This window comes from Callithrix jacchus, chromosome 17 (genome assembly GCF_049354715.1).
Source record: "Callithrix jacchus isolate 240 chromosome 17, calJac240_pri, whole genome shotgun sequence".
NCBI lineage: Eukaryota > Metazoa > Chordata > Mammalia > Primates > Cebidae > Callithrix > Callithrix jacchus.
In genome coordinates, this window is record NC_133518.1 from 40,107,757 (window position 1) to 40,133,552 (window position 25,796).

Consider the following 25,796-nt stretch of genomic DNA (forward strand, 5'->3'; position numbering starts at 1 on the left):
TGATGGGGATACATCCTGAAAAATGGTCCTTAGGCAATTTTGTTGTTGTGTGAACATCACTTAGAGTGTACTCACATGAACCTACATGATATATCCTATTACACACCAAAGTTATATGGCATAGCCTATTGCTTTGTACAAAATAATGTAGGCAACCAAAACCCAAATGGTAAGTATTTATCTATGTATACATATATAAACATAAAAATGATACAGTAAAAATATAATATTATAATCCTATGGGACTACCATCATTTATGCAGTCCATTGTTGAAAAAAAGTCATTATGTGGTATGTAACTGTACATATATATGTATGTATGTATGTATGAGTGTATATATATATACACATATACATGTGTATATATGTGCGCACACATACATGCAAACATGGCTATAGTATTTATATACATGCATGCACACACATATATGTATTTATATGTGGGTGTATACATATGTATACCCACGTATAAACATATATGTATACACCTATATATATACCCTTTTATAGCATCATCAGATAGAATAATTTAAAATCCTGAAAGAAGGTAATTTTAAGTTTAAATTCTACACTCAGCTGGACAGTCACTTCTGTGAACAGGTAAACGATCATTTAAAAATTGGTAAGGTCTTGGAAAATTTTGTGCCCCCACATGCCTTCTTGACAAAGCAGAAGAGAAATACAGAGATAAGAAAGAAATGGTGGACCTAACCCAGTTGTTCATTTCAAAGAGCATTCAAAAAATTATCTAAGCAGAAAGCTATTGATTCATATCAGTACAGAAATCAGAGGGTTTCCTGAAAAAAATCTTTATAAAGACAGTCAAGTCCACTCAACAAGAAATTTAATTTAAAACTTAAAAGTTGTATGTGTAAAATTAAGATAGCATATGTAATGATTATGTTGAACAAGCATGGCATGGTTTGTGACAACAAGCAAATGTATTTTATTTCCACCATCTTTTTAACCTTTTTTCTGTAGGTAAAACTCTGGAAGGCCCATAACTTCTTTGCTTCACCAGGTAAGCTATTCTAGCTGTATGTAATGCTGTATAATTGTGATGTATTAATTACATATAATTGTAATAATTATCTGAATTCTTCTTTGCAATAAGTAATTTCACCTCAGCTAACTAGGTTCTAATACAAGATGGTAGCCCATGAGAAGGAGGGGAACTTGTGACTTCTTTTCTTTCTCGACCTTCTTTGCTAGTTGCTGTATTGACACTAGTAGAGTCTAAGCAGGAGAGAGGAGAGATAGGGGAATATACAAGTTATGAGTAATATTGTACAGATAGAAGCTAGCTTTTTCTCTGCACCAGAAGGAGATAAAACTGATTTTTTTTTCTCTTTAAGCCACTTCTGAAAACTTCCAAGAGGTTCCTGCTGAATTCCTCTCTCCTGCTACTCTATTGCTCTGGCTTAATGTATGTCTATTACTGGTGGTCTCTTGCCCTTTAGCATCTTGCAACACTTCTCCTGATGTTTTTCTGCTGAGTTATATTCACTTTACCTGGAAACTTTATTGGACACAACTCAAGAAAACCTCATTATTTTCCTAATTTTTTCATTTTTCAAACAAATATTCTATAGGATTCACATCTCCTGTTCCAACAGTTTTTAAATGCATGAGAGATGCATTCAAAATTTTAGAGTGATCTCCTCCAAATCTTCCCCTAAAAACAGATACTTTGCACTACTTATCTTTCTCCTCATGCCCTGCCCCTGCCTCCTAGAGTGCACTGCACATGCCCAGAACAGAGGAGACACACAGCAGATTTCATTCACTCAAAAAATTGCCTATATGGTACATTATCAATCTAAAAAATCACACATTGTTGCAATTCTGCAAAAATATTTGGCAACTGATTTTATTAGCAGAATTTGCCCATCCTGTTCCCTCTCCAGCTGAGAGCCATTTCCGTCACTAAATAAAATTCTCCATCTCTACCATCCATCAAGTGGTCCATGTGACCTAATTTTTGTTTAACATCAGACAAGAGCTCAGGACCCACTGAGTGCAGGTACCCAAAAAAGACTGTCACACTGACCCTTTGTCCTTTCTGGTGGAGAGCAGCTGCCCACACCACAAGACAAGGGGCCACTAAGCTGATAACACACTGCTGTCCGTGGACAGCAGAGATAAGAGAGCACTGTAACGTGTTCTCTGGGGCTTTAGGAGCTGCAGACACCCCCACTTGGGTTTGCTGCGAGGGCTGCATGGAGCACGTTCCTGCCACCCAAAGCAGCTAACTGGATACCTCACTTTTTCACTCACGCCTCGTTTGGCCATGGGGTCTGCACAAAGGCTGCTTCTGCCAGTGCCCAAAGTGTCTGGCTGAATCCTGCACTTACTCACTTATGGGCTCCCTTCTGCAAGAGGCTGCAAGAGGTTAAGCACCGTGGGCCCAGTAAACAGGGCCCCCCATCACAAATGAAATGAAAGAGTCAAGGAAACTCCTGCATCATTTTTGCAGTTCTTTAAATGTGTATCTAAGATTGTTTTTAAGGTGAAAGAAAAACCGTTAAGTATAATTATTAGGAATTCCTTGCCCATTTCTCTGCCAGTAAAATAATGCTGGATAGTACCTATTTCATTAGGTAATTTTTAAAGATTAAGTGTCTATGCATGAAAAGAGCATAGCACAGTGAATAACACTCAATAGACATTGGTTTTTCCCATTCTTGAAACAGTCAGACAGGAACCCAGTTCTGAAATATGGGATTAGTACCATGTCACTAAATTCACAGAAATTCATAAAAAGACAGTTCCCAGTATCACCGTTCTGAACATGTTCCCCCAGGCCTATTAAAGTGCAAGTTCCTCAACTTTCCATACTATTGTCTTTTCCATGACATTTGATCTTACTCTCATATACACAAGGACCTAAAGTGAAGAGAAATATCTTGCCTGTTAATGTGTTAATTACTGGAGCTTCCTTCATTATCATCCTGGTCTTTAGTAAAAGAAGACCAGTCTGAGGACTCTTCGGCTTGAGCTAATTACCAAATATTTTTCACTGGGTTCTTGCTCAGAGGAGGGCAATAATCAAGACTGAGCATTGGCTTTTCCTTGGCAGCCATGTCAGACACTAATTGGCAGGCCTGAGGCTGGGAGGGAAGAGATTTTACCTGACTAGTTGAGCTGAGAGCCTCAGGACTTCTTTCTTAAAAGCAATCTCATGCTGTGATTTCTTACAGAAAGTCAGAGATTTAACCAAAATGCTAGCGATTGTCACTCACAGGGGCTGTAAAAAGGTTCAGGGCACTGGGAATTTTCCACTTTGTTGCCTGTGCGAGTGACAGTGTTCTGGGCTGCCCACAGTTTACTATGCTGATAATTAACATTTCAGCTACAGTCAATTTTAAGAATCAATGAGAAAATGAAAAACTGATTAGCATGACGCAAGTAGATCAACCTGCTTATGAGGAAACAATTTGGTTTACTGTTTTCAGATGAAGTGATGAAAACATTCCCAGCCTTCAAAACTGCACTAGAAACAACACATGCACATGAAAGTATAAGAATCCACAATGATAATTTGCATTTTACACACTTTCACACAAATGTCCCAAAGGCCTCCCAAAACTCAAATTAAATTTCACAGATCTCCTCTAAGGACACATTTATTGTTGTTTATGAAAACAGAGTGGGAAATTGAGACATAAATCGGGAGTGAGCCAAAAATTAGTCAGGTTGACAGAATACATAAAAGAACTGAGTTTCAAGTTCTAAGCACTAAACCATGTAACTTCTTATCCACCAGTGAAGATGAAAAGGAAAAAGATATTACATTCATTTTTCTGTTCTTTATAAGGTGCAAGCCTACATTTCAAAGCTTGTCATGCTGAAGATTTACAATTTATAAAACAAAAGCAAGCAGAAAAATATTTCTTATAACAGTATAATAATGTTTTTATCCAATTATCTTACCTTTTCAGCAGATATCGATTGAGCCATCACCATACATAAGGCACTGCTCTGTGATGATGAAGAGTATAAAACACAACACATTCTCTTGCAGACTTTGCCATCCATTTGTACAGAACAGCACTGAAACCTGGAAAGTAAGACAACTCCATATCAGACTGTGATTAAATGTGACATGATTAGTGTCATGATTATTCAAAAGAGGGAAAGCTGCCTGTGGCCGAAGGCATTTCAGGAAGGCTTTTTGAAGAAAGGAATAACTGAACAAGCCTGCTACAACATGAGAAAAGACAAAAAGATAAAGAGTGACGAGAACATTCCAGAGAAGGCAAGAACCCCAGGAGAAGGTAGAAATGAATGATGACTCTTCATGAGAAACAGGAAGACCAGTATGGAAAGTCTGTAAATTTGGCTAAGCAATTTGGAATCTAATTAATAGAAGCCTACAATGTCAGAAACTTGAGTTTTATATTATAAAATATATTTTTCCAATTGCCAAATTTCCAGTGGTATTGTAGTCAGGCAGAAGGAGCAGAGGCCTCCCGAAGACGCTTTCAGTTCCCCGGATAGGAAGTGCCTAGGTAGTTAACCTCTCTTACCCCAAGAATGGGGGAAGGGGCCATTTGAATAAATATCGTGGACCCAAAGAGTTTAGCAAAGATGCAGCTAGGCAGAGAGAGGGAAAAAGAGAAAGCACGAGAGCTCTCACATCGTCATGGGAGGGGATCCGAGGAAGGAAGCGGTATAGGTAAGGAGCATCCGGGTTTTAACCCTGAAGTTATTCCCGCCCCATTCATGGTCTCATCCAATGAGAGGAGTTCTTTCAAACTTCTGTTGGAGTGATTGATCTTTGACTTGGATACTGGATTGGCTACAAAGCCCCTTCCTCCCAGAGCTTTCAGTGGGCTTTATTGAACAAAGAGGCTCACCGGAATTTATACCTATCCTGCATCACAGGAAAGTCAGACAAGGAACTTTATTTCCAGATGGAAGGTGTGGATGGAGGCATGGTGCTGGGAAGTTCCTGCCTTTGAAACCACACCTCTTGTGGACTCCGGAAGAGAAGTTTTTTGTTCCTTAACACAGTCTCTCAGTATAGAACGCATTCTGGCTTTTATCATTTTATTCAAATATAATAGCATCAATGGTCAAATTTATCTTTTGACTATTTTCATCAAAAACAGAATATTTCAAATGAATTGTTTTCATCACCTGTTTGTGTATTTTAATAGTGAGATAAGGTCATTTCATTGTTCACTTTCTAGCTCATTCAAAAAAGTGAGGAAAACTCATTACAACTTCGGTGATCTAAGAAATTAAATCCAATCACGTACACATAAATGTTCATAATGCATGTTTTTACAAATTGTAGCCCTAGCTAGTCCACAAACCCAGAGGTAGCCCTTCAAAGAGATTAAGAACTAGGATCCCAGATCACTCACACTTGATGTGACTCTATGCTGCCAATCATTAGCTATATAATCTCATACAAATTACTTAGCCTTTTTAAGCCTCATTGTCATCATCTGCAAAATGGGGATATAATGTTCTCTCATTGTTAGCATTGTTATTAATTTATCTTTTCAACAAGTATTTATAAAGCACCTACTGTTTGCAAGGAGTTCTTCCAGGTACTGAGGATACAGTAGTGAACAAGACAGACAAGCAACAAGCATGTTTGGAAGGTTTAAAAAAGACAGTACCTATAATGCATTTGGCAATATACCTAGTGAATAATGAATGATCAATAATTGTTAACTATTATACTTATTATGAACACCTTACCACACACTTTATGACTTTGAGCAAGTCCCTTTACTGCTCTGAGTCTCAGGTTTCTTATTTTAAAAATAAGAAAATAAATACATAGGGATCCTAAAACCCTTTCCATCTTCTACATGCTACGCTTTTATGACTGACAAGCTTTTTCAAATTTTGAGGGAGACACCAGAAAAGCAAAGAGAAAAAGGAAACAATCCTATTGATTCACAGAAACAGAAAGGTAGAAAAAACTAGTGTTAGAGTTTTCCATACCTATTACTTTATATATCAGCTAAAGAAGCATTCCTATTAAATCAGAATTCAGTGTCTACAAATATTGAGAGTGATATATACTGCAGACAATACAATCACATTTGTAGGGTTTATTACTATTATTACTTATATTTTTGTTTTAAAATTTGAGTGAACATAGAATAATTTCTTGGAGGTATCCGTATGACAGAGATAACCAGACTGAGACAGTTGGTCTAATGGTGAGCACTATAAAATAGCAGCCAATTCATATCCAATCAATTTACAAATATTGCTGATGGTACTGAGATACAATATAGACATTTTGATGATCTCATATAAAGACTGTCTTTCTGTGAAGTTCCAAGCACAACTATACTTAGTAAAGATTGTTATTTTGTTCCGCAAATAGAGATTTAGTGAAACACTTAAAAAATCTGTTTCAAGCCAACCAGTTAATTGATTTGTCACCTGACAAAAATTTGTTGTCATTCTGTGAGCACTGGACCTTGAATCAATGACACGACCATTAATTTATGATTCTGAAAAATAAAGAATAAAGAGGACTTCATACATGACTCACCTTGTTTTAAAAATGCAAAGTAAGTGTGATAATAAAAGTGGTAGTAATAATATAGAAGCTACTATATTCCAAGGGAATGCTAAGCCAGGAGATACATTATTTCGTTTAATTCTTACAGTAACCCAAGGAGCTGAGTATTATCCTTTTTATATTTTGGGTAAGGAAATGACTCAGAGAGTTTCAGGAACTTTTTCAAGGTCACACAGCTAGCAAGCAGCAGCAGAAGCCTGAAAATTGTCACTCCTCTTTGTTAATGACAGGTGCCAGATGACTATGCTAGAAACTCTTTAGGTATAAAAGCAATTCAAGAGAATATAAATGAGTCATTCCTGGACTTCTTAGCAAAGAGACCTTCGTTTTCTGCATTTACATTTCAAAAGACTATATGATAAAGAAATCATTTGCTATTCCTAGATAAGTGCTCCTTCAAGCAAGAAATTTAAAACTCATTTTTAAAAAATAGGCAAAAAAGAAAGAAAGAAAAAATACCAGCTTTAATTTCCTCTCTATATTAGACAACCACAAAAGACACTTGAAGTTCTGTCATTAAAAGCAGACTGCCCAGAATGACTGCAATCTCTAAGAGTTTGCATTTTAAATGAAACAGTTGCCTCTGTTACATAAATGAAGATATTCCATACATTTATGAAACTGGAAGCCTGTTTTATTTGTGTTCATATTCTTAACAACCTTCTGGCATATTCTGGAATGTATCTATTTCTTTTCATTAATTTCCCAGCAGAGTTTCTCTCTACTGGTATGGGGGTTTTTGTCTTTTTTATTCAGTATCCTCAGCACTTATAAGAGGATCTGAAATAGTAGGTATTCACTATATATTTGTTAGTTAATAACTTAATAAATCAATTAATATGATAGAAAATATATTGAAGAAAAATGCTATCAAATTTTTTTGTGTGTCTTGAAATTGTTACACAACTCAGGAGCCAAGTTTCTCTGAACCTGTCATTTGCGTATCTGAGAAGTTACATTTTCATAATACCCAGGACAAATAGAAAACTGTTCCAAGTATTTTTTTTCTTATAAAATCAGATGGGCTGGATGTCTAAAAGGATTATTAACATCTAGACTACATCAAGAAGAAAACTTCTCCAATTCCAATGTTATCCCATTTCAAAGCCTACTCTTTGTAGGTTTGTATGGAAAATATGCTCTGCCTTCTTTCAAAAACAAGTGGCAAAAGCTTAGCACCCAAATACCTTAATCAATCCCTGGAATGATTTTTTTATGTTTCAACTCATTCTATTGCTTTATCCTGAGGAGCCTTAAAAATGGTCTTAGAACTGCTGGAATTCCCTTAAACTAAACTCTTAAGGCAACTCTGAGGAAGATTTATGTGGCAACCTGCTTACTTGTCTGCCTGTCATCCAAAGGGCTGAACTTTAACTGCTAAATTAACTTAGCCCCTTTGGCATTCGGGGACTTGCTATAAGGGGAGTTATATATTTTTTCTCTCCTTATGTCTATTTCAGCCTATTTGATAAGAACTTCTATCCCACTAGAAATATTAGAAAGAAAACCTCAGCCCTTTTTTGGACCCCTTTCTCTTTCCCTTCTACCCTAGAGAAGAACAGTAACCATGTAAATTAAGGTAATGCTAGCTGCCGTAAGAAATCTTCAACTTTCAATGGCTTAGCTTAGCACAACAGAGATTTTTCACTCACATGACAGTTCCATGACCTTACATTTAGCTGTCTTTCATAAAGTGGTTTAAGAATGTAGACTCCTCCCATGAATTGCTTCACCATTTGTTAAGGTCTTGGAAATGTGTAGGTCTAAGTAGCCAATGACAAAAAGATGAAGAATAAGGTGCATCACATTTCAGAACTGATATACATACTTTCCATTAATATTCCATCAGTGAAAAAATAGTCATATGCTCACACCTGGAGGCAAGGGGTGGACTGGAACACATAGACTTTGACTGGGAACCTGCCTTCCAGGGAAAACTCCAAAATGAGGAAAGGGCACACAATTCTTTTATAAAATATTTGGTGGTTCGCATGCCCTCTTCCAAAGTGAGACTGGAATCTCGCCCTCCACTGGGGAAGTTGGATAGTTGGGTTGGATAAGTCTGTTTGCAGATGCCTTATGTCTCTTCCTCTTTGGTGCTTTGCTATTGAAATGGCCCACCTGGAGTTATCATCTCTGTTTTGTTAGCCCTCCAGGGGAGACTAGGAGAACCTGCAGAGGAGGCTTGCATTTGTCAGTTTCCTAATTGGAGACTCAGAGAGTTAAGTTCAACTCACAGGGAAAGTGGAATAAAAAGCCCATGTTGGGCTCAAATTCAAGTTCATTGTATCATCTAGCCTTACCAACAATACATCTGATTTCTTTTTTTTTTTTTTTGATACAAGGTTTCACTTGGTCGCCCAGGCTGGAGTGCAGTGATAAAATCTTGGTTCACTGCAACCTCTAACCCCCTGGGCTCAAGTAATCCTGCCACTTCAGCCTTCTGAGTAGTTGGGACTACAGAAACGCACCACCATGCCCATTCCTTTTTTTTTTTTTAACAGATGGGTTTTTGCTAAGTTACCTAGGCTGATCTGGAATGCCTGAGCTTAAGTAATTTGCCTGCTTTGGGATTACAGGCAACAGCCAACACATCTGGCTCACATCTGATATTTTTCTAAGTTTCTATTAGATAGAGAGATATAGATAGACAGATAGCTAGCTAGCTAACTAAAAAGATAATAGATAGATAGATAGCAAATTGGCTCAAAACTATAGGAGAAAAAAATCAGAGCTCCATAATTAAGTTGAAGAATACCCAAATTTAATTATTAAAAAAAATAATTACTACTCTTGTTTGAGCTGGCTAAAATGGCTTAAAGAAATGAACCACCAAAACTATTGTAAACACTTTAAAAAACAAAAAATAATACTAAATCCTTAACATTCCAAATTATCTGAATTCTTAACATTTAAATAGGTTTCCCAAGATAAACCTAAAGGCTCAAATAGGAAATAAGTGTTTAATGGAAGCATACTTTGATTCCTTTGAACTTGTTGCCAGCTATTGTTCAGCCTCCTTGTTGAGTTTAGGTCTGCAGGTTTTTGCCTACGCTCTTCAAATTTCAGACCTGCTTCTTCAGAGTGGCATTAGCCTCTACCTACGTGTGAACCAGACACAACTTTTTTTTTACCATGCCACAATACTGTAGTCAGTTCTGGGTGGTTTTTTAAAGTGTTCTGTGTGGAATTTCAAGGGGGAGAAGGCAAAGCTCTCCAAGGAAGTACTTGGGCACTCTAGCATTGAAGACGCAGATGGACTGCAGAGAGAACCAAGCAACCAATATTTCCTGGTGATCCATTTAAATACAGCCACAACTTTAGTACAATAAGCCTTAGCTACAGTGGCACAGGGAGTCGGACTCTGCCCTCTGGCAGCTGGCACACAAGCTACATTGAATTTGCAGAGGAGGAGTTGGCTTGCTCACAGCCCAAAAATGAATAAGGTACTAAGTGTGAGTTAGAAAAAAAACATTTAAAGACATGTGTGGCCTCTTTACTTTCCTGGCTGTTTTAGAGTCAGTGTTTGATTTATGGAAGCAGAACCATAAGTAAAACCTTATTGGGTTCTAACTTCTGGATCAATATGAAGCAATTTTGGGCATGATCATGTAGCAGCTATTTTCTTCCCTTTACTTTTCTGCAATAACAATGCTTTAAACACATTAAATATAGATTTGAATAAAGTCCTACTCTGGTTACTTTCTGGCAGGAGAATTCTCAAACATAGTTTGGAAGTGATGTCTATACACATAAAGTTAACTAGACAAATATATGTGTGTGTGTGTGTGTGTGTGTGTGTGTGTGTGTGTATAAAACAACAAATACTGGGTTTATAAAAAAAATTAATAGAAACAGGTCCTGATAATGGTTGTTTAAACAGTAAGACACCAGTGAAGAAAGATAAAAAGAAGATATATAATGGATTGCCTGTTAACTTTCATTTTATTATAATTTATAAATTTCAAATAAAGAATCTAAACAACACGACAGCTGACTAGGTAATTATTTATGTTAAGTATTCATTTCCAATAAAATTAGTAGATTACTGCATGAAAACAGACTGTCGAAATAGTCTTCCAAGTCCGTTAATTTTGAAACAGCGGTTAAGCGTTTGTTTTGTTATTTTAAAGACACTCTTTTCAGGTTTATAAATGCCTATCTAACAGATTCATGTGAGAGATCATGTAGGTTTTTCTTTATTTTCTAGAGTTGGCTGTTAAAGTCTACTGCTGAGAAAAATGAGAGGAATACTTATGCCTGTTTCATCTTTGTATTTTGGAGTCAGATACCTTGTTTCCTACCAGAGTCTCACTCTTACCTGACTTACATGATACAGAAGGTGAGATTTCAGACTTTCTTCAGTTAGTTACGCATGGATGAGATTTTGGATTAGAGGCTGAGGCTAGAATGGGTTAAGACTTTGGGGATGTGGGATGGAGGTGAATGCATTTTGTACATTGCAAGAATATCGTTTCACTGGACCAGAGAGTAAATGGATTGAATAGTGCGGACTGAATAGTGTCACCCAGCAAGTCTTGTTCAGCTGGATCCTCAGAATGTGGCCTTATTTGGGAATCAGGTCTCTGCAGAGATAGTTAGTTAAGAGGAGTCATAATGGATTAGATTGAGCCCTAAATTCAATATGAATGGTTTTCTTGTAAGACAGAGACGCAGAGGAACACTAGGAAGAAGACTATGTGAAGACACAGGAAGGAACTGGAGTGATGCAGCTTTGTAGCTGAAATGCCAGGGACTGCTGGCAACAGAAGCTAAAAAAAGTAAGGAAGAATTCCTCTCTAGAGCCTTCAGAGGAGGGTCCTACTGACAACTTGATTTCCAGCTTCTAGCCCCCAGAACTATGACAAAATACCTTTCTGTTATTTAAAGCAGAGGTCCCCAACCCCCAGGCCACAGACCTCATAGTATTCTCATAGGAGCATGAACCCTATTATGAACTGTGCATGTGAGGGATCCAGGTTGTGCAGGCTCATCCCACTCAGTGGAAAAATTGTCTTCCAAGCAACCAGTCCTTGATACCAAAAAGATTGGGGACCGTTGGTTCAAAGAGAAAAAAAAAGGAATAAGAAAAATCTCTATGAAAAGATATAAAAGTAGTTCTACTTTGGGGGCAAAAATGGATATATATATATATATATATATACACACACACACACACACACACACATGCATATATATATATATATATATAATTGTACATTTATAGCTATACATACATAAACACTAGAAAAGGAAACCATAAACTAAAGAAGGGATGACATTTAAAGAGTTCATAAAAGTGGGCAAAAAGAATAGAAATGTGAGTGATGTTTTTATGAGTATTTGGATATTTAAACTCTATATTAAAAATTAGAAAATAATTAAATATAAAGGATGAAAAATAAAATTCTGAAATACAGGATAAATAGAAATAGTGAATCCAATTATATATTAAAATGACTGATAAACTAGGCAGAAAAATAATTTATACAATTTTGGACATAATGTCTGACTATATATTCAAAATAAATTACATGGCCAGTTTAGAGAATTTAAATATGACTTGTATATAAGATCTTATTATGGAATGATTTTTAATTTTCCACATTTCCAAAAAATTTCCTAAATTTCTATAAATATTTCCAAAAAAATATTGTTTATTTGTTTGAGAGTGGCAATGGTATGTGGTATTCCTTTTTTTTTGTTTTTTAGAGACAGGATCTTGCTCTCTTGTCCAGGTTAAACTGGTCTTCCTGCTTCAGCCTTCCAAGTAGCTGGGACTACAGATACATGGCAGCATGCCCCGCTAATTTTAATTTTTGTTTTTCTTGATAGGGATGGGGTTTCACTGTGTTGCCTAGGCTCATCTTGAACTCCTAGCCTCAAGGGATCCTTCCAACTTGGCCTTCCAAAGTGCTGGGACTACAGGTATGAGGCATTATACCTGGCTGGTATTGTTATTCTTAAAAGATGCATTTTATATATTTGAAAAAAACATTGCAATAATGCCTACAACTTACTTTTAAATAGCTTATACACATAGTTAACAATAATGTATACTGGTATCCATAATTGTATACCTGAAATTTGCTATGATATTAGATCTTAAGTGTTCTTGCCACACGCAAAAATGTTACTATATGGAGTGATTTCTATGTTAATGAATTTGATTGTGGTAATCATTTCAAAGTGTACAGGTAGGTCATATCATCATCACATTGTATATTTTTAAATACATACAATCCTTATTTGTCAATCATACCTCAATAAAGTCAGAAAATATGCAATATAGGGGAACATATAAATATATATAATTTTTAACTTTTGAGCTTGGCTTTGTTGCCAAATCTCATCAGTCATGCTAAGAAAATACCACTATAATATAATGATCAAGAACATAATTTCTATTATAAAGACATGTGTTCATATAAGCACATGTATGTTCATAGCGGCATTGTTTACAATAGCAAAGACCTGGAACCAACCCAAATGCCCATCAACGATAGACTGGACAAAAAAAATGTGGCACATATACACCATGGAATACTATGCAGCCATAAAAAACAATGAGTTTGTGTCCTTTGTAGGGACATGGATGAATCTGGAAACCATCATTCTCAGCAAACTGACAAGAACAGAAAATCAAATACCGCATGTTTTCACTCACAGGTGGATGTTGAACAATGAGAACACATTAGGGAAGGGAGCATCACACACTGGGGTCTGTTGGGGGGGACCAAGGGAAGGGGTAGTAGGGTGGTGGGAAGGTTGGGGATGGATAACATGGGGAGAAATGCAAGATGTAGGTGACAGGGGGATGGAGGCAGCAAACCACATTGCCATGTGTGTACCTATGCAACAATCCTGCATGATCTGCACATGTACCCCAGAACCTAAAGTACAACTAAAAAAAAAGAAATTGTGTTCTTTCGAGGAGTGAGAGGGATAAGCATTAGGAGAAATACCTTATGTAGATGATGTGTTGATGAGTGCAGCAAACCACCATGGCACATGTATACCTATGTAAAAAACCTGCATATTGTGCACATGTATCCCAGAACTTAAAGTATGGGCAATAAATAAATAAAAACATAAAATAATTTCTGGAGCTAGAAAATCTAGGTTTAATACCAGCTTTAGCTTTATAATCTCAGGTAAGTTATTTATCTTCTCTGTGCTCAGCTTCCTCAACTGCAAAATGATGGTAACAATAGTACATAGCTCATATGGAATTAAACACACAGAAATGGAGGAAACTGTGCACATTTATATATAAATAATACCAGGTGTATGGCAATGACTGTATTCTTCTTTATGCTTTCTATAGGCTTGAACATTTTCAAGATAGCTGGAGAAAAACTAATCAGCAAATTTTTAGAACTTGGAATGTGACTGTTTGATAATAGAAAGTTACTGAATAATTTTGAAATCAGGTAGAGATAAAAAATAAAGCCAGATATTTAGAGGAAAAAACGGTTTCTACTGGACATGGTTTGTAGCAGTTATTAAAAACCAATTAAACCAATTTATGTTTGTACCCCCAAAGAGTGGGCTGTTCACCATATTTATTATACAGGGACCACAATCCCAAAAAGGGGCTGCTTTTAAAATTTTTATTGCTATTTCCTATAGTATATTCCTCCCTGAAACCTTCACAGCAGCTAAGTCTAACTCTTCTTGTTAGTAGAGGAAAAAACAATTCAGTGTCACTAAACAGTTTAAAACTTCCATTAGAACTCATTCTCTGATGAAGGCAATATAATGGAAATGAATTGTCAAGGAGAATAGAAACAAAGAAAATCAAAGGAAAATCTTCCAATGATGGAGCACTATCTTTTTACTCTTACCCTTCTCTGCACTGTAACTCAGAGGTTTGTGGGGTTGGAGTGTTTGTGGGGTCGGGAGGAAGACTGATGTCTGCAGGCTGCCTTTCAATCCTCTGTTGCCTAGGCTCATCTTTTGCCAGGTTCCAATGACAACTGGCTTGCAGCTGGTTTTTGCCAAAGGAAGACTCAAAAAGGAAGTGAAGGGTAGAAGGGATGCAGAGAGAGGCCAGGATATTTATCTCCCTCCTCTGGCTGAATGACTTCTTCCACAGCATCAGAGTTTCTCGCTCCAGCCTCCCCCAGATAGGCCTTACATAATTCCAGCTTCTACTGCATAAGCATAGGTGGGCTCTGGTAACAACTTACCTTATTCCCGTGAGCTTAGGGGCTTCTGTTGCCTCTTACAGCTGCCAATTTCAGGACTTCCTCTCCATCTGCTGCTGGCATCTCATCTTTTCTATTTCCTGTCTAAATAATCCCTTTATAGATTCCTCATGTTTCAAATATGAGAATTATTTTTTCCTGATTCTTGATGTGACTGGGAAATGAATTTCAGAACAGTCATGTATGAAGACATACAAAATAAAGAGACAATGGCAAATATTCTGATAGAATATTAACCAATATGTTATTCTCTAATAAAGAGACTTTAACCTATGATTTTTAACTTTTAAATTTGGTTTTGTTGCTACATCTCATCAATCATCCTATCACAACAGCAATATAGCATAATGGTTAAAAACATAATTTTTGAAGTTGTACAATCTAGGTTTAATCTCAGTTTTAGCCTTGTAACCCTAGGTAAATTATTTAATCTGTCAATCTTCGTTTCCTCATCTGCAAAATGAGGGTAGTAATGGTACCTATGTCATATGGAATTAAGCTATGTAAAAAGGAAGCTTTCAGTAAATGTTATTTAATGCATGGGTTTACTTATTTTATTTTACATAGTAAACTTATAAACAAACTAATATTGTTAATGCTACCTTTTCCATATAATTATTTTTATTTCAGATCACAGCTTTTAAAGTACTTTTAGACACATGACTTCACTCAATGATTTAGTTGAGGTAAAATAGGTTTTATTATCCCAATACGGATGTTAAAACTTAATCTGGAGGAGATCACCAACAAGAGAGATACAAGCAAGATTAGACTGTTAATCCCTAGTTCAGAACTTTTCTGTGACATCATTAGTGAGTTATTTTTGGGATTCTACCATATTCACCTTCAACGCATTCTCTTAACATCATTCGTCCAAAATAATCTGTAAAGAGTAAAAATAGTTGATAGCCCATGATTAAATACAATCCCATAGGTGGTTTTATTACATTTAATAATTAAAATTTAAAAAAAATCATCACATATTTACAATATCAATAAAACAAAAACAAATTGGAGGGCGTAATCAATAATGAAACTAACAAACTAGTTAATATAGAATTAAGAGATGGGTTCTCTACAATTTGAAAGCATGTCATTAACCCTGAGTTGTAATAATCTGTAGGGAAAGTAGACAACTTCAGAGCTAATATACTGAAAAGACCTAGGAGAAAAGAGAGACATGTAGGTGGGATATAATTCATAAGCTCTATTACCTCAAGTTAATTCAGTGTAATGAGTTATTTTATTCATCATTGTTTCCAAGGAAACAATAGTTAACTCATCTCATGGTTTAGTATCTTGCAATCACATATACCATTTTATACATGACATGAACATAATGGTTCTTACTCTACAATTCATCTATGTATTTAAAACTCCCACGTACAGTGCACATTGAGAGCAGTTAAACAGTGAATGTAACCTGAATCATTACATAGTACTTTTAGCATTTTCTCACTATGTTCGATGATCTAATGATCTAATGTTAAAAATAGACCACTATACTCACATTTATTCAATCAGCCAGATTATATTTCTTTGCCTTTTATTATTATATTAATATAAAATGTCTTTAAAGATACGTATATTCTTTAAAAATTAATTTTGAATCATGAGTTATTACTTCATGCCCGTCTTTTCAAATAGTTTTCTTATAAAACTCTCATGATAAAAACATAAACATAGCACGCATACATGCAAGAAAAAGAACCAACTTTGAAGGTTTCCAAACAGGGCCACATGAAAACAACATTTTTTTCATATTTGTCACAAATGCATCAAAATGTTTGAGTAAAAGTTTTCTAAACTTTTAATATTTGAAACCTTGTAAAAGCTTACATTTATGGTGTTCAGTAATTCATTCACACATTTGATATTTTGGATAGACACTATTAAATGAATAGGAAAGCATATTATCTGGAAAGAATGACATCATAAAATTGATTAGCATCAGGACAAAAATATAGCATTAATGAGTTCAGTCCTGATAATGAGGACATATAGGTTGCTAAGTAAACTTAGAGGTACTCCACACACAACACTGGCAGAAAAGAAGGACTATGAAAGAAAATATGATACAGTACAATATGACTGCAAAAATAGAAAAGGATGTCACTTGCAAGATTTCAGGAAGATGCTGAAAGACTTTTAGAACATTGCAGAAAAAATAAACACTTAAGGACAGAATTCATAAACTACACCTTGAGAGCATATATACGTAAATCATGGAAATTTCCAAAAATTATTAATAAGCATTCTGATGCAAAGAGTTGACCATTCTAGTGGATCTCAATTTAGGATGAGAATCTTGAGTCATACTTATGCAGAAAAGATCAGTAAAACTGAATTATTCAATAAGCAAATTTTTCCCTAGACCAGAACAGATGAAATTCTCAAACTCTATTAGCTAAGGATGTTTACAGTTCCTGAGAGGTGGAAATGGAAATATTTTTAGAGCACTGGCTTTGTTGATAACTACATCCGTTTATCCCTACTTAGCTACTTTTTGCTTTAAGTATATTTTAAATATCCTAAACAAAATATTAGAAAATTGAATATAACATATTTAACATTTTATTAAGAATATTCTTATAGAAATAATAATACACCATGAACAAGTGGGATTTATTTCATGTATGCAAGGCTGGTTCAACATTTAAAAATGAATTAATGTTATCCATCACATCAACAGGATAAAAAGGAAAAGTCATACATTCATATTAATAAATAAAGAAAAAGCAGTTGAAAAAAATTCAACATTCAAGATTTTAAAACAACAAATTAGAAGAGGACTTCTTCAATTTCTTAAGGAACATCTACAAAAAAAACCTAGCTAACATCACGCTTAACAGTGAGAAACCCAAATCTCTTACACTAAAATCAGGGAAAAAGCAAGGCTGTTCTCTGTCCCAACAACTTTTCAACATTATATAAGAAATTCAAGCTAATACAATTTTTAAAAAGGAAAAGAAAAGATAGATAAATAGGAAAACAAGAAAGTGAACTGTCTTTGTTTTCAGGTGATATATTTACCTATCGAGAATATGCAAAGAAACTGACAAGAAAAAAAAAAAAAAGAAAGAAAGCCGAAAATAATAAGTAATTATAGCAAGATTTCCCAATACATGATTAATGTACAAAAGACAATTACTTTTTTATGTACCATCAATTAAAAATAAGATTTGAGGGCTGGGCGTGGTGGCTCATGCCTGTAATCCCAGCACTTTGGGAGGCCAAGGTGGGTGGATCACAAGGTCAAGAGATGGAGACTATCCTGGTCAATGTGGCGAAACTCTGTCTCTACTAAAAATACAAAAAATTAGCTGGGCATGGTGGCGCGTGTCTGTAATCCCAGCTACTCAGGAGGCTGAGGCAGGAGAATTGCTTGAACCCAGGAGGCGGAGGTTGAGATGAGCTGAGATCGCACCATTGCGCTCCAGCCTGGGTAGCAAGAGTGAAACTCTGTCTCAAAAAATAATAATAATAAATAAATAAATAATAAGATTTGAATGGTAAAACACAATATTACTCATATTAGCACCTGAAAATGAAAAACTATAAAAATCTGATAAAATATATCTAAGAAGAACTAAATAAATGGAGAGAGTCCATATTCATGGATAGAAAGACTAAATATTGTCAAGTTGTCAGTTCCTCCCCACTTGATCTACAGACTCAACATAATTTCCATCAAAATCTCAGCAAGTTATTTTGTATACAGCAACAAACTGATTCCAAAGTTTATATGGTGAGACAAAAGATGCAAAATAGCTAACACAATACTAAAAAAGAGCAAATCTGAGTACTTACACTATACACTTTCAAGCCTCACAGCAAAGTCACAGTAAGCAAGAAGGTGTGATATTGCCAAAAGAATAGACAAATGGATCAATAGAACAGAAATAGGTACACATAAATGTAATCAACCAATTTTTTACAGAGAATCAAAGCCAAAACATTAAACAAAGAGAGTTGCTTCAACAAGTTCTTCTGGAACAAATGGATAGCCACATGCCAAATTTCAAAATAGAAGAATTTCAAAATAGACTTTTATACCCTTTACAAAAATTAATTCAAAATAAAAGCTAGACCTAAATGTAAAGTACACATCACATCTACAAAATTCCTAGGAGATAGCAAAAGAACAACTAATCAAATTTGTGTATGTTATTGATCTTTTACATAAAACACCAAAGGAGCAATCCATGAAAAAAATTGATAAGCTGGAATTTATTGAAATTAAAAACTTTTGCTGTGAAAAACAATGTCAATAGAATGAGAAGATAAGCCACCAATTAGAATAAAATATTTAAAAGACACATCTAATTAAAAGGACTATTATCCAAAATATACAAAGAATTCTTAAAACTCACCAAAGAAGAGCTTTCATATGCTTTGCATATAAGTAAAATGTTCAACATCACATGTTATTAGGGTATTACAAATTGAGACAATGAGATACCACTCCATACCCATCAGCATGGCTAAAATCTAGAACGCTGACAACATCAAATTCTAGTGAGGATGTGAAACAACAGGAACTCTGATTCATTGCATTTGGAAATCCAAAATGATGTAGCCACTTTGAAAGACAATTGGCAGTTTCCAAAACTAAACACATTCGTACTGTATTATCCAGAAGTCAGGCTCCTCAGTATTTACCTAAAGGAATTAAAAACTAAGTAACTCACAAAAACCAGCAAGAGGATGTCTTAACAGCTTTATTTATATTTGCCAAAACTGGGAAGTAACCAAGATGATCTTCTTTAGGAATGGGTAAATAAACTGAAGTAATCCAGAAAATAGCATATTATTCAGCACTAAAAAGAAATGTACCATCAAAACACGAGAAGACATAGAGGAAGCTTAAATGCTTGTTACCAAGTAAACCAATCTGAATACTGTGTTATTCCAATTATGTAACATTCTGGGAAAAGCAAAACTACAGAGATAGTAAAAGAATCAGTGATGACCAGAGGTTAGGAGGAAGAGAGAAACGAATAGGTAGAGCACCGAGGAATTTTAGGGGAGTGAGGTTTGTTATGATACTACATTGGTGAATACATACCGTTATATTTGTCAAAACCCATAGGATGTACAATACTAAAAGTGAACCCTAATGTAAACTATGACTTTGGTGATAATTGTCACTGTAGGTTCACCAAGTTTAACAAATGTCCAAATAAACATAAATATCAAAAGTATAAATCTAAATCAAAACATGTCAACAACCACATTAAATGTAAATGGCCTAGTCACCTGATTCCAAAGGAAGATTGCCAGATTGGATTAAAATATGAGATCTAACTATATGCTACCTGTCAGAAACACAATATTAATATGATGAAAAATAAATTAAAAGTAAAAGGAGGTGGGTGGCTGGCAAGTTGGTGGAATAAGAACAGCTCCAGTTAGCAGCTCCCAGTGAGTTCAATGCAGAGGGTGGGTGATTTCTGCATTTCCAACTGTTGTACCCAGCTCATCTCACTGGGACTGGTTAGACAGTGGGTGCAGCCCACAGAGGGCAAGCTGAGGCAGGGTGGGGTTTCACCTCACCAGGGAAGCACAAGGGGTCAGAGAACTAACTTCTAGCTAAGGGAAGCTGTCAGGGACCATGCTATAAGGAACAGTGCATTCTGGCCCAGATGCTACGCTTTTCCCATGGTCTTTGCAATAGCAAAGACTTGGAACCATCCCAAATGCCCATCAAGGATAGACTGGGTAAAGAAAATATGGCACATATACACCATGGAATACTACACAGCCATAAAAAGGAAGAGTTCATGTCCTTTGCAGGTACATGGATAAAGCTGGAAACCATTATTCTCAGCAAACTAACACAAGAACAGAAAACCAAACACCATGTGTTCTCTCTGATAAGTGGGAGTTGAACAATGAGAACACATGGACACAGGGAAGGGAGCATCACACACAGGGCCTTTCAGGGGAAGGAAGCCTAGTGGAGGGATAGCATTAGGAGAAATATCCAATGTAGATGACAGGTTGATGGGTGCAGTAAACCGCCATGGCATATGTATACCTATGTAACAAACCTGTACATTCTGCGCATATATTCCAGAACTCAAAGTAAAAAATAATAATAAGTAAAAGGATAGGAAAAGGCATACCATGCTAATGCTATTCAAAACAAAGGAGATTTGGTGCCTTCACCACAGTGTGGGTTTGACTACTTAAGATTATTTCTTTCAGAGAAAGGGTGTCATTCTTGCTCAGATTGGAGTGCCATGTTGTGATAATCTTAGCTCACTGGACCCTTAAACAACTGGGCTCAAGCAATTCTTCTACCTCTGCCTACCAAGTAGGTAGCATTATAGGCACTCACCACCATGCCTGGCTAATATTTTAATATACTTTTGGTATAAATTGGGTCTCACTATGAGAAAAAACTATGTTAAATTTCATATGGGACCAAGAAAGAGCCCGCATAACCAGACAAGCCTAGACTTGAACCTATGTTCCAGGTTGGTCTCAAACTATGTTGCCCAGGTTGGTCTCAAACTCCTAGTCTCAAGCAATCCTCCCACTTTGGCCTCCCAATATGTGCCCATGTTCTCAGCCAACAAAGTAAATTTTAAAGCATAAAATATTACTAGGGATAAAAGGGTTATTTATTTATTCTGTGGGCAGGATAATAATAATAAACTGGCCAGTTTGTTAGGAGCCATAATAACTCAAATTTTTATGCTCTTGATATCAAGCTTCAAAGTATATCAAGAGAAAAAAAAACAGAGAAGTACAAAAAAATAATTCCACATATATAATCTAGGCTTTCAACATCACTGTATCAGTCATTGATAGAATAAGAAAAGAGGCAGTCAGTAACTTAGAAGACTTGAAATTAACTATCAACTAACATATTCTAATTTACACTTGTAGAACACTCTAAGAATAGAGCAATACTTCTTTTGTTTAAGGAAAAAACAGAACATATATCAAGATAAAGCATGTGGTAGGCCATCAAATGGGCTTCAATAAATCTTTAAAGATTCTGTTTTCTGACTCAAATGAGAAATTAGAAATCAATAACAAAACTTTATCTGGAACTTCCTAAATATTTGGAATCTGAATGATATACTTCAAGATAACCCATGGGTCAAAGATGAAATCAGAAGGCAAATTAGAAAGTATTTTGAAATGGAATGAAAATGAAAAGAAAACACATCTAAATTATGGGATTAATCTTAAACCATTCTTACAGCAATATTTATGTAAATATATATTAAAAGAGAATAAATGATTCAAATCGATGACCTTATCTTGTATCTTAAAATAAAAAGTAATAAGAGAAAATGAAGCCCAAGGTTAACAGAGGAGAGCAAACAATAAGTCTGAGCAATAATAAATGAAACAGAAAAAATAATGGAGAAAATAATATAACCAAATATGGTTCTTTGAAAATATAAAATTGATAAACTAGCCAAACTGAAAATATAAAATTGATAAACTAGCCAAATTTTCTAGCCAAACTGAAAATTTAAAAAGAGAGGATAAAAAGACACAAATTTTCAATATCAGGAATACAAGAGGTTATATCCTCAAAGATGCTACACACAAAAAAACATAAGGGAAGAGGATGTACTACCCTATGCCAATATGTTGACAACATATGAAATAAACAGATGGCCTGAAAGACAAAATAACAAAGGTTACTGATGAAGAAATGGTGGAATAGCCTATCAATATTAAATAATTTGGACTGAATTTGTAGTTTGAAATCCTACCAAAAGTAAACTCTGTTCACAAATGGCATGGTTGTATATGTGGAAAATCTAATGCTATCTTCATAAAGGTAACTAGATGAATGAATTAAGCAAGGTTTTGAAATAAAAAAAATCAGTATGCAAAAATTGTGTTCCTATATACTGTTAATAGTAATGGAAATCAGAAGTTAAAATTTTAAATAGTATTTAAAATAACATCAAGGAAAATGAATTATTTATGATATATTTAACTAAAATGAGTAATAATTTTACATAAAATCTATTAGAAAATTGAAAGAAGACTTAAATAAATGAAGAACTATATAATGTTCCTAGATTAATACATTGTTAATGTGGTTTAGGTATCAGTCCTTCTCAAATTAATATATAGATTTAATGCAATCTCAACTAAAATTATTGGGCTTTTCTTTAGAAAATAATAAGCAAATTCCAAAATTTACATGGAAATGTAAAGACCATAGTATACCAAAGCATTTTTTTAAAAACTGAGGGGAGGCAGAACTTACTCTGCCTGATTTGTAGACTTATTTTAAAGATACAGTAAATAAGATTGTATAGCATTAGCGGTAAGGCAGACAGGTGGATCAAAAAAAGATATTAGAAAGTGCAAAAGTAGATTCATGTATATATAGTCAAAGTATATCTGTTGGGCAGTAGCAGACTTTTCAAACAACAGGGAAAGGACAATTGAATACTTATATCCAAATAAGAAAAAAAACCTTAATCCATCCTTACACATATAACAATATTAATGTAAAATGATTTATAGATCTAAATGTAAACCTTGAAATTTTAAAAATTCTAGAAGAGAGCATAGGATGAAATGATTGTAACTCTGTGTTAGGGGCAAAGAGTTAGTAGATACTCCACCAAAAGTTTGATCCACAAAAGAAAAAATAAATTTAACTTCATCAAAATTAACAATTAGGCTGGGCACGGTGGCTCATGCCTGTAATCCCAGCACTTTGGGAGGCCAAGGCAGGCAGATCATTTGAGGTCAGGAATTCGAGACTAGCATGGCCAACATGATAAAACACCACCTCTACTAAAAATACAAAAATTTGCTGGGCATGCTGGCACATGCCGGTAATCCCAGCTCCTCCAGAGGAGGCAGAGGCAGGAGAATCACTTGAACCTAGGAGGCGAAGATTGCAGTGAGCCAAGATCGTGCCATTGTACTCCAGCCTGGGAGACAAAGCAAGACTCTGTCTCAAAAATAAAAAATAAATAAAAATTAACAATTAAAGACACTGTAAGGAACATTAAAAAAAAAGCAACAGACAATAATAATTACAAATATATTTACACATTATTATTCTGATAAAGAATGTGTATCCAGACTATATAAAATTCTCAAAACTCTATAGTAAAATTTTATCAGCCATAAAAAGTAATAAAAAACTGTCACATGCTACAATTTGGATGAACCTTGAAAATATGCCAAATGGAAAGAAGCCATACCAGAAATTACCACTATTGCACGAATTCGTTTATATGAAATTTTCAGAGTATGCAAATCTAGGGAAACAGAGAGTAGATTTGTGGGTTGCCAGAGATGAGTGGAGGAAAAGATTAGGAATGATTGCTGATAGGTATGGGATGTCTTTATGGATTAGTGGAATTATTCTGGAATAAATAGTCACAATTGTTGTACAACATTGTGTAGATATATTAAAAACCACTGACAAATACGCTTCAACATGGTGAATTTTGTCATGTGACTTATATTTAAATATTAAACATTATATAATGAAACAAAATTCATTAATAATCATTTTTAATAAAGTTTTACACATAATAAACTAGCATAGAAACAGTTTCTGAACATTGTAAGTAATTAGGGAAGTACGAGTTAAAAACAGAAATGCTAGTGCAGACACCAATAAGAGTGGCTAAAATATAGAAATACGGACCTTACCAAGTACTGTAAATGTCAGACAACTGGAACTCTCATGTATTACAGGTAGGAATGTAAAATCTGACAGTTGCTTTTGAACAAAAGTGTGGTAATAGTTTCTTAAGAAGTTAAACATACACCTCCCATTTGACTCTGTCTCGCTATTTTTAGGTCTTCATCAAATTAAAACATGTATGTTTGTACATAGACTTGTACATAAATGCTCATAGTAACATCATTAACATTAACAGTAATGACTCAAGACTAGGAACAACCCAAATGTCCCAGATGTCCAACTGCCTAATTGTGAATGGAGAAACAGTCTGTGGCATATCTGTAAAAATACAATACTTCCGAGCAGTTAAAAAGGCATGAAATAATGATACACCCATTAATATGGGTGAATGTTAAAACAGTTGTATTAATGGAAGAAATGAGGCAAACATATGATTCACTTATATAAAATTATGTGAAATTCAGTTATCCACAGTGATAACTGTGATAAAGGATTGCCAGAGAGGAATCCAGAGAGGTGAGAGCTGGAAGCAAGAGGTTGGAAAAGGGCATGAGGAAAGTTTTAAGGGTAATGTACATATTCATTATCTTCATTAGGGTTGTGGTTTTACTGGTGTCCAAATAGATTATGTTTTACCAAATTATACTTTTAGATATTAGCCATTTATAGTACGTCAATTATACCTCCATACGCTGTACAAATAAATTAATTTTTACAACTAAATCAAATAAACTGATTTAGTCTAAGGAGATATAGTATATAATTAGGGTCAGCATTCATGCCATTTTAACTACATACCATATGTAAACAAACTTCACTTCCAAAATGAAAATCTTAGAACTGGCGCCTTTCATGCCTTTTTAACTACAATAATTGTTTACATGAAAATGCAAATTATTGTGTAAACAAAAACTGTTTACACATGGTATGTAGATAAAAAGGCATGAAGGGTGCCAGTTCTAAGATTTTCATTTTAAAGTGAGGCTGCAGCAAAGAAAAGTAAAGCAATATGCAGAAATATATGCACGATAACTCATCTACAAAATAAAAGAGAAAGAATGGATCCCTAGTTATTTTGGTTCAACTGTTGCCAAGCTAAACTTTGTTTCCTGAGACTCTCTTTTTTTCACTGGAGTTTCTATGGGTTCTTTTCATCTTTTAAAACCAAACTATCCATCATTTGAGCAGTACTTTCATTCATTCATTTATTTATTTGTTTATAGGCATAGGTCCTTGCTATGTTGCCCAGGCTGGTCACAAACTCCTGGTCACACTTGATCCCTGCCTCTCAAAGTGTTGGGATTACAGGTGTGAGCCACCACATTTGACCTTTCCTTTCAAGCCTGGAGCAAAATAAAACAACCAAACAAACAAA

The 25,796-nt window shown here is 35.0% G+C and overlaps 1 long non-coding RNA gene across 3 annotated transcripts in view; it reads right to left on the reverse strand.

The window, feature by feature from the left end:
* Positions 1–25,796, reverse strand: part of LOC128929968 (uncharacterized) — a 508,389-nt gene that overhangs the window by 265,058 nt on the left and 217,535 nt on the right. For all 3 annotated transcript variants that reach the window (XR_013528585.1, XR_013528583.1, XR_013528584.1), the window contains exon 4: positions 3,934–4,060. This is a non-coding gene — a long non-coding RNA (uncharacterized LOC128929968). The remainder of the gene's footprint in view (positions 1–3,933; positions 4,061–25,796) is intronic.